Source organism: Cryptomeria japonica, chromosome 11 (assembly GCF_030272615.1).
Source record: "Cryptomeria japonica chromosome 11, Sugi_1.0, whole genome shotgun sequence".
Lineage (NCBI taxonomy): Eukaryota > Viridiplantae > Streptophyta > Pinopsida > Cupressales > Cupressaceae > Cryptomeria > Cryptomeria japonica.
This window is the reverse complement of record NC_081415.1, coordinates 233,459,887-233,471,697: the sequence shown is the minus strand read 5'-3', so window position 1 is coordinate 233,471,697 and position 11,811 is coordinate 233,459,887.

Below are 11,811 nucleotides of genomic sequence, written 5' to 3'. Positions count from 1 at the left end.
TACTTACTGACTCCTTTAGGCAATCTTTGGGAAATCAATGCTTCAAGATCATCCAACTCTTTTTCTTTCTCTTTCATCTCTCTTCTTTTTCTTTCATATCTATATATTTTGCACTCATCAGGATCATATTTCTTCTTTCTCAATATAGATGTTGATTCTCTAAATGTTGTCTCAGACTTTCCATGTGATTCTCCAAATTCACTTAGCTCAAATGCAACAATCTTTCCAACCAACATATTTCTTGTCACTGTAGTCACACTTTGGATCTCATCAATAGAAACAACCTTATGTTTGTAAGAAGGAGGCAATGATCTCAACACCTTAGCAACAATTTCATCTTCCTCAATGGTTCCACCAACACATCTAATACCTAGAACAAGGTCATTCACCTTAGCCATAAAAGAGTGTATATTCTCATCATCTCCCATCTTCAACATCTCATACTTTCCTTTCAAACTCTGCCGCTTAGCAACTTTCACTTGTTTATCACCTTCATATAGGATTTAAAGCTTCTCCCAGAACTCATGTATGGTTTGAATTCTCATTACATTTTTCATCTCAGAATCAGTCAGGGCACTAAGCAATGCTTCCTTTGCTCTAATATTATGTTCAACTTCCTTGACCTCATTAGGAGTAGTTGGTCCATTCAAAGGAGAAGAATAGACATTCTTTGTAATCTTCCAGTAATCTTCTCTAAGACATTTCAAGTGCACTTCCATCTAGTTCTTCCATATAGCATAGTTACTTCCATCAAACCTCAGACTGTCCTCCTTAAAGATAACACCTAGAGATGCCATCCCAGATCTCCTCAAGCAGTTAAGCTTCTTCAAGAGGATCTTGCTCTCATACCAATTGTTAGTAGCAAAGAGGAGGAAGACTGAGAGGGGGGGACAAAAATAGATCTGATAAATTGCAGCAATAATAAAGTTAAGCAAATTAACAACACAACGCACAACACCAAGATTTTGACATGGAAAACCTAGTCAAGGGAAAAACCATGGTGTAAACCTACCCATAGTAAGATGATACTCTACAGTAGTATGTGAAAATATTACAATGGGGAATGTGCATGCATTCAGGCACACTGCTAGAGCTCGCTACTCAAAAGATAATGGCCTAGAAAGCTACAACCCTTAGGGAAGTCTCAATGACTTACAAAAAGATATAGACTACAATCCAAAACAAATGAACTAAATAAATAGCATCTCAAATGCCTGATTACAGTTCCAGTTAAGCATAGTTATCTTCTCTGCCACACCAATCTCCACACAATCACAATACCAACAGATAAATCACTTTTTCATACATGCACCACTCTCCGATAATACAAACACAACATCAACACCTAAATAACATGAATATATCACCTATTTATACAAAGCATCAACCTTGATAACAAGGTCGGCTAAACCCTCAACCCTCAATTATAAAATTACATCACACGATATAAAGATCAACCAACGGACCAATATAATGATTTAGATAGCATGGCATGGACCTAATTCAAATTCCCAAATGCACAACTCCACTGGAAATTACACCAAGATCAACCGCAACATGCTACACCACCAAGGAAACTGCATAACACAAAAATCATCACAAATTCATAGAAACCACCAAAAAATCACACAACTATCAATGCAGATCAACAAAAAAAATAGGAAATGATCAGGAAACACCAGAAAGCATGTTATAATCATTAGTAATAGCTACACCAAAGCCACTTATCAAATTTTCATCAATCAACAACTAAAACTAAAGAATACAACTAATCAGTAACTATCACGAAGAAAGATAACTTGCAGAGTGCCAAATCACAAACCATATTAAGTGGAGATACACAAGACCATCCCAAGAAATATCCCAAAATATAAGCACAAGATCTGATCACACCGGAATACACCGGAGGAAATACTGAACTCTGAAAAAATAGTGACTAGAAAAACAACACTCCAAATTGGATCATGAGATCTTCCCAATCAACAAACACCAGAGAAAATCACGAGACTATGTTGACATCAATTAAAACAACAAAACCTAGCAGAAACAATGCTCAACAATATCCAATAAGGATATCTCACTTTCCTATCTTCAGTTGTGCCTTCAAAATCGAAATACTTTTCCATCTCTATGATCCAATCCAAAATTCATCTGAATCCAACTTGCCATCATAATCTAGTGGATTGAAATGTGGTTTAGTATTCGCTCTTGAAAATTCTCTTATAAACCTTTCTTCATTCGAATCATTCTCTAGTGGATTTTCTCCTTGTTCTTTAGCTGCAACTTCATCTCTGCTCACATCTTCAATATGTTGACCTCTTCTTTGGGCTGTTTCAACAACTTCAAATTGGGTTACAATTCCTCTCAACATTTCCATTACCGCAGGGTTTGCATTCCCATATGCTCCACCACCTCTAGAATTTCTCTGGGCCATCTTCGCAAGTCCTCTGCAGCTGCAGGTCGGATCCTCAATTCCATCACCCCATAACAAAGATCTTATAGGACACTTTGATCATCGGAATGAAATCTCGCTCTAATACCACTTGGTGAAGTCATGGCAGGAGTAAGTCCTCAAAGAGAATAGTCGGGACCGTGCAACAAGAGTTAACACAAAAGAAGCAACTCAATGTGATGGAAGAAATGCAAAATAAATTTAATTATATCATGAAAATCAATTACAATCTTCCAGCAACATGCAGGCTTACAAGATTCGGCTCTCAGGCCAGATTACATACATGCTCAAATACAATATCAACCAGCTTCGAACTCTTAACCTTTAGATTTATCTTCTATGTTCTAATGATGATCTCTACATGCTTATTTACATTGATTTATATGATCAAGAATGATTTGCATCGATCCAAGATAAAACAAATACCAAACAATAAGATGAAATGTGTAAACAACAAGGTCGACCTTCGCCAAAGAGATCCCTCCAAAAAATTCATAGAATTAAGTGTAGACCTAAGGGAAGGTCATCCATGGGCTAAGGAACCTTGGAAACAATGAGATGAAGCTCCACAAGCTATGAAAGAGATCCGCAAGATTCACCAATAGAAGATAGGTCCAGGCGATTCTAGTGTTCTAAGCCAGAAAACTGCCTTAGATTTCGGAAGTGATAACTTACAAGAAAAAGATCCAAATGTCCTGCAGACATAGGATAAGGTAGATGAACATGTCCGCAATCAAAATCCAACTCCGCAAGATCTGGTGAGAAAATGCAAAGAAACATGAAAAGAAATGTTGAAACTGCAAAACATGAAACAAACTTAAAATAAAATGTTTTTCATTGATGCAAGATTGCCAAGATCCAGGGATGCTCCTACATCAACTTGAATATCATCTAGAGTATTAAGACCATTCGTCGGTTGAACATACTTAATCTCCATAACCTTCCAAGTGTAATAACCCAGAGAAACCAGATAACCTTTTATCTTCACTTTCCAAAAACTATAATCGGATCCTTCAAAGACATGAATAGATAATTTGTGTGCCATTGGATTATGATCTACCTCAAGAAGTTAAGCTCCTCTATATCAAGGAACCAAATATTTGATACCAATTGTTGAATATTGGGGCAACTAAGAGGGTGGTTGAATCAATTGGTAATAAAATTTTCTTTTAAACTTAATTCATAGATCCAAAAAAATTAGAAGAATTGATAAAACATGAAAGCATACGCACATAACAAATCAGACACAAGAAACACCAGAATTTACATGGAAAACTCAATAAGGAAAAAACCATAGAGAATGCTAATTCTTAATATATAAGTTACACTGGTTAAGATGACACTAGTTAAGGTGATTTTTACAAAGGATGGCTCACTTTTGGGGTGTTCATTGCAGGTGAGCTCACTGCCTAGAAAGGCTCATTGTTAGAGAGCTCACTACCGAAGAAGAAATAAAGATGAAGAGAATCCACAATGGAAAACTATAGTCTACACTACCAGAACTGCTTTCGATAACAATTTGCAACACTATACTCACAACAACTACATTTTTTTAATCTCACACATCTTCAAAAGAAAAAAGTCATATCTCAACTCATCAAGATATACACCTACATATATTGTCTCCAAAAAAACATAATCCTTAATGTCGCCTTAGACAAAGATCTAAAATAGGTCTCCACTTATCATTCTGGTGGTGGGATGGAATGAGAAGTAGACCTTATTACACTGTTCCTCATAAAACATTTCAACATGTTACATACAACACCAAAGATGGACCCAAAACATTAACCACATGCCATATAACTACTATTATATAACTTCAATGTCTGGTCCAAACACCTCAAGTTTCAGACCAATTCAGACCCAAAAATAGCACTCAATAACATCTTCTAAAAAGCCAAAACATCTGGTAAATCTGAGAAACCTCCAAATGCTAAACACGCCTTATTCAAATACTTCTTCTCAATGTACCACATCCAGACCTAATTCGGACCACAAGGTTTGACATCAATGACAACACACAACATAATGCTAACAAATTAATGTCCTACCAAATATAGAAAAGACTACATCTAATGAATTACAAGTGGAAAATATTAATAATGCATAGATTGAGGTGGATGTTGATTTGTAATGGTAACTCCATGGGTATTTTGCCAGCTATATGATAATTAATATGAGTACTAATAATCATTTGTTTCTTTTGGAAACCCGCATGGATGGGTTTGACATTAAATAGTATATAAAGGAGCATCAGAAATCCTTGTTGTCTATTATCAACATTACTAATGGTCTTATGAAGAATGCCATTATGGGTACCTCTAAAGGGAATACCAAATTGAGGAAACAACTCAAGAAGCATGGACAAATTGGACACATATAGGTGGATGGTTCAAAGAATAGTGATGATGGCAATTGGAAGGAGGCACTTGTTGATATTTAGACAAATGGGGACTTAATATCTATCCCTAAAAATAACTTGCTTTTTTATTTGGTTCCTAGTTTTTTATGGTCGTGGTGCTTGGTCTCCCTTTTAAGACTATGAAGTTGTTATTGATAATTTATATGGACTATTATTGGTGGTATATGTTTGTAATTAGAGATAAAATAGGTTCTGAGGGGACCCGAAACCCCATACAATAGGTTTTCGAGGGATTGTGAACCCTTTGGAATGAATAGGCATCTATAACCCACAAGAAGACTGTTGCAAAAAGATATAAACATAGATTAATAGTAGCCAACTGAAATCCAAACATTAGCAAGATGGAAGACACCAAGCAAGGCCACCCACTAGGTATAATCCATCATCCAAGATATGTCAACATAAGAAGATCCAAGGGTTTTTATCAAGGCTCGCTTAACCTGCATCAAGATTCAAGGGTTTTTCCAGGCACCCATAACCTGATCATTGGTTTTAGTAAGGATCCCAAAATCTTAACAACCAGAGTTGTGAAGAGAGGCTTAAATAAATAATCTAGAACCAGGGGGTTTTGAAAGGCTCCCCAAACCTTCATATTGGGATTTGACTTGGCTCCCAAAATCATCAATCTGAAATCACTAAAGACTATCCATCTAAAAGTCAACTCCTCTCCATGTGAATAGGAAAAGGACTCACCTCAAAAGGAATTGAAGATAAATAGACCAATAGTTGAACAAGCCAAACACAGTTCAACCCCACCACTTCTGAGGTAAAAGATAAAAAGATAACCATTTTGTTGGAATATTGTGTTTTAGAAAGGCTCCCAGAACCTTAAAAAGGTGCCAGAGCACAAACCAATCATACACCAACCAAGAAAGCTCCACCAGATTCTCCACCTACATAGGAGAAAAATGATAGAAGAACATAAGCATGGTGATGAAAGTAGCAAGGCAATCATCCATAAGAAACAAAGCAACAAAAGCCCCCATAAACTCCTTCCAACTTCACCCACCTAACCACTCTCCACCTCAATAGGACTTGTAGAGGAAAAAAAGAGGGAAGGACAACCAAACCTTGACCATTCTCATTAGTAGGCTCTTCATCATAAATGGTGAAAAAAGGATGTGAACCAAAGCAACAACAAAATAACCCCATAAGAAAAAATTGGAACTAGAAAAGAGCAAGATCTACAAAATAGGCAAAAATCAAATCCCCTTGGAGACTAAAGAGTCCAAAAGGCTACCAAAAAGGATCCAAACCCCAAAGGGGTAACTATTTAAGTCACAAACTAGAGGGGAACAAACAAATTTGATGAGATATCCAAGCAAAATCACTATCCCTTGAACAAAATAAGCCCATGGCATATGAGACACAAAACACAAAGACATCCACTCGAAGTCGATCCAAACACTGCAGCTCACCAACGCACCAAAGAAACAAAAATTTTAGGGAAGAGAAGCACCCAAAACCCATGAAGCCATCATGAGGAATACCCCACACAAGGCCATCCACCAGAACTGAACCAAAGGGAAACAAAGCACAAGGTAGACTACACATCCTACCAGCTACCCAACCATTCACCAAAAATACAAAATACAGGTTGCATCCACTAACAAGGGAAACCCCAAAACACACTGCATGCCAACAAAGCAAGGCACAACATCATCTCAAAGAGAGTTTGAAAAAGCCAAGGATCAACCTCTCCATCATCACCACTATAATTAGATTCCTCTACAACCTCAACTAAAACCCTAGCTCCTCCCCTACTCCTGCTCAGCCTTTCCATCACACATGCTTGATTTTTTATTGGTGGTATATGTTAATTACTTAAAGGATTTGGTATATAGTTAATATTTCTTTACTTGCTTTTAGGTTTAGTGATTGTTGGAACTTATAAATTGATAAGTTGGATATTGCTATATGAGGATTGTTGGTTTTGGATGGTCATGTCTTTGATTGACTATCTTTGGGTTGGTTAAATGTCTATGATGTGTTGATGGTTTCTTTGTTGTTTCTTTCCTCCATTGTTTTGTAATTGGATCAGGGCCTCCTCCCTACTTATCTAATAAAAAACATTTCTTATAGAAAGAATAAAATTCAATTTTTTAAAATATAGATTTGTCACACCAATATCTAGTATATGGATATTTTTTCATAATTTTTTGTTGCATATATATTAAAATTTAGTTATTTTTTTAGGTCAAAGTAATTTCAACTAAGGTGTCTATTGCATGGATAACATTTTTTATTTATATTTGAATTAACTTATTCTTTTTGTGTTGAAATAAGGATATCAATAACTAGGGAAAAGATATTTTGTACAATTTTTTTCTCTATTTTCCTATTTTTCCACATGTGTTAAACAAAGACCTTAATTTGGTTTGAGATTATGTATTTAACTATGTACATATCATTTATCTCATCCATATAGTCAAATCGAGAAGCTCAAATCATACTATCATGGACTATGAAAACCTAATGGCTACAAAGACCTTAATGTTCAATAAAAATCATACATTCATTGGAAATAAAAAATAAATATATTAATAAAATTAAATAAATTTAAAATTATATTTTTTGGAAAGCTTATAATAAGTACCACATGTTTACAAAACAAAATTTCTAAATGATTTAAGTTGACCCCCAAAAAGGTAAACTACAAGTGGTTTTTTGCCAACATTTTGATAGGTGTAGAGGAGACTCCATTTATTGTATGTTTGAGGGGATTTCTTTGTCTGTGACAGTGATGTAGTGAGATCAATGAGTTGATTTGTTCAACATGTTGATGATCAAAGTTTGTAGATTAAATAGTTTGCAAAGGGTTGTGTATAGATGATTTAGTGCAATTTTTCAGGGGTCCACATGAAGATTTGTGTGAGTTATTGTTATCTATGTTGTGACTGGTTTTTCTGTTCTTCAGTGGTGGCAGAGTGTCGATATTTTAATCTGCATTGCTCCACATTGCAATATCTTGATCTGCGGATTTGGAGGAATGTTTGGGACATTCATGTGTTTCTTAAATTCAAGTGGTTCATGTTTTGGAGCTCCGCAAGTTATTTTTCCAGGTTGTCAGTCATTGCAATTAGTGTTCTTGAAGTTTGGTATAATGATGACGTGATTCTAGTAATTTGAGTTGTTATGGATGTTGTGGTGGTAATTCATGATGCTTGTGGATATTTCTAGATCTTGTGCCTTTTGACTGGGTGGTCCACATTGATCGTTGTGCATGTGATTGATGATTTTCTCTAGTGTATTAGTTTTCATCATTGTTTTGGTTGACCATATGTTTGTAGCATGTTGCAGATGCTTGATGCATAATTCTTGGAGGTGTTTCGCATTTGAAGCATGTGATATGGATCTGTTCTATGTCTTAGCCGATATTTCTTGGTCCGCATGTGTTAATGTACTGCATGTGATTATATTTTTGTAATTAGGTGACGAGTGTTAAGCCATCCTTGATGATCTTGACAAGGTTGATGTCATGTATAAATAAATGTAATCTTTGTAATTGAGTGTGCAAGTGTGTATGGATGAGAATCAGAAATGTATATGAGCGAATAATGCATACATCTTTTGGAGGTAGAGAAGAAGAGTGATAATTTTTTATGTGCTTAACTAGAATTGTAACCGGGCATTAGGAGATGTTATTCTATCAATTCATGATCTTCCAGATGTGTTCCGAATCTATTTGTAAGATAGTGAGTCTTCCCTAGATTGTAGCCCTTTCTTGTTTTTGAGTAGCGAGCTCTAGCCAATGTGCTTGAATGCATGTGCATTCCACATTGTAATATTTCATATACTTATAATAGAGTATCATCATATTGTGGGTAATTTCCCACCATGGTTTTTCCCTTGATTGAGTTTTCCACGTCAAAAATCTTGGTGTTATGTGTGTTCTTGATGTATTGTTAATTAATACTTTCATGTTTATTAATCAGATCTAAGAATAATTTTAATTTGTGTAAGTTTGTGAGACAACTGCTTCACCCCCCCTCTTAGTTTTTTGCCTGGGATCAGAGCTATTTCATCACCATTGTGGGTATGATTTAAGACTAGAGGGGTTCTATCAAAAGGAGATTTCTCTAAGAGGGTTTCATCTAACTCTCTTTAATTAATTATTTCAAATGGGACCACTCTAGGCTTGAATCATTATATTCTCTAAAAAATATGTGATTTCAAGCAAAAATCAAGATGTACTTGTGACCCATTATTGGTGGATTACCCCCTAAAAAAGCATTTATATGCTCATATCAGATCACATCTCAAAGAGTTATAGAAATATCCACTTGTGACCATCTCCACATCACAATAACTTGTTTTTAGAAAAAACATCATAATAACAACACACTATTGACAACATGAGGCTTACACATTAGGATTGACAATGATGAACATCCATAGATACCATGATTATAAGGAAAGAAGGTCTCAAGGCCCCTTCTACAAGGACATTATATCTATAAGGAGATAGCCTCTAAAAGAAAGGTCCTCTAAACAAATCACATAAATCTAGGGGAAATGGATTTTTTACTATCCCATATTGGTCCCATTTTCTACCCTCATCTATACAATAAGATTCCCTACTGCAACTACTCCCCTGTATAACTTGCTAGGGACCCCCCTAAAGTATTATAGTTTGCATATTATATATTACGACACTTATGCCAACAATTTACAAAATATAAAGAAGGCATCATTTAACAGTTGTAAACTTATAAATCAAAACTTTGATGAAATTTAGAAAAAGAAATTAAAAAGTTCTAATAAGAGTCCCATAAACTAAGTAAATATCAATAACAAGGAGAAGCATAAATAAAGTTTAATTGTATCTACATCACATCATTTCAATTTTAATCAAAAACACAATTAATTATGTCCTTGAGGTAATGGACTACAAAAATTTCAAAAGGATAGGTAGCCCAATAAGTTAATAATAGCACACTGCTGGAATATAATTGAGCATAATAATAGCTAACCCATATCTTGGTCAACACCAGCCAAATACATCAGCAATAATGCTTGGATCAAGTATAATAGGGTCTGGACCACAACAGATGTCTTAGTGTGACGTATCTTATATAACCACCATTGGGGAAATAAATCATACCTATGCATTCAAATGGATAAATAATCATATACGTGTAACCATTCAACACATGTCAAGGGTACATGCTTCATGCATACATATCCAAAGCACAACATAATCACCCAATGGGGTATAACAAAATAAAATATAAAATCAAACATCCATACATTCATATATTTATAAATCATAAAAATTGAACATAAAAAAATCAAGGTCACATTTTATCAACACATGAATATTATTAAGTACAACACTAAAATAAAGCATTAAAATAAATAACTAGTATACTTATATTTAAAAAATATATGTAATAAAATAACACGTTCACAAAATATTATTAGATGGGATATTTCATGCATTTACTTGTCATTTGCATGCGAAATTGTTTCAAAAATGGATTTTTGTTTACAGACATTTTGATGTCATTGTAGATGCCTCATGACATAATGAATATAAATATATAAAACACCAGCAACCGTCACATGAAGGAATCCACATCTCAAACATATGGGTGTGTTGGAGCTCAAAATTGAAGGTTCCCAAACCCTAAAGGTATGCCAAGCCTTATGCTCATGTTCAACAATCAATTATGGCCAACTAACAGATAATAATAATGTTTTTAGAATTTATTCTTTCAAATGATGAGTGCCTTATCCTTCCTTGGGCAATAGAGTCATTTCTTGTTGAAAGCTTAATGTATACCTCTCCAAGATAATTTTTACATCTACCACTTGTGTAGTTGTGTCAACTGTTTGATTCTATTAACACAATTGAACTATCTTCTACTATTATAACTTGCCTATTTGAATTTAACCTCTCTTTGAAAGGACCAACTAAATAAATTATATAAAGAAATCCTTCTTTAAATGATCATACTTATCCTTGATATTCAAACCAAAATAGAGAGATCAACATACCATGCAAGAATGTAAACAACTCTTAATCTCTTGAACTAATATTACAAAGAAACTGAAATCATAGAAAATAATCCACTGCCACAGAATTCCAAGAACACTAATATTGTATTGTATTTCATGTATTTACATCTTTTCTTCCTACTAAAAGCTATTTCTTAAAATATTAATCCTTTATTCCCCCAGTCTTGATTTCCCTTTTATAACATTAAGGGAGCATTGAAAACTAAGACACAACTACTTGATTTATTTAACTTATTATTACTATTTTAATCTTTATTTTGTGCTCCTATGAATAAGCACTTTATAATGGATACCTTTCATATGCAACACCTTAATGATAAAAATTAAATCCCTTTTGACCTTATGTGAATAATAGTTTATGATTAAACAATCATTTTACTTTCAATTACTTGCTTTATCTCTTATGAATGCATTCTCTCCTTGTGATACACCTTCACCTCTAATGTTGATCATTAATTTTGTAATTCACCATGTTCACCTTGCTGGTAAAAAAATCTCTAGCAATGTGATTGTAGATTTACCAGGTAATTATTTCCGTGAAACGTTTTCACCTTGACTAAAAAGATTTGCCTTTGCAATACTTCACCTTAACATTATTATTGTAACTTCTTCTTTACTATTTTAGGCATAAGATGCAATGCATTACATTCTTTATTTGATAAAAGAAAGATTTTTCTTCCAAGTGGAGATAAATTTCCCTTTCATATCAACTCAAATGTAAATTACCCTTTACTTGAATTTTTCTTCCTTCCATGTTCATCCTTGTAATCAAATGTTTATTTAATACAATTAACCCCTTGCCAAATATTTAATAATTCGCAACATATAGATTTTAAATTTCCATTTTTATAATAATTTGCCAAATTGATAATCTCCTCTAATTTTGTGCCAAAAATATCCTCGTTGCCCTCTT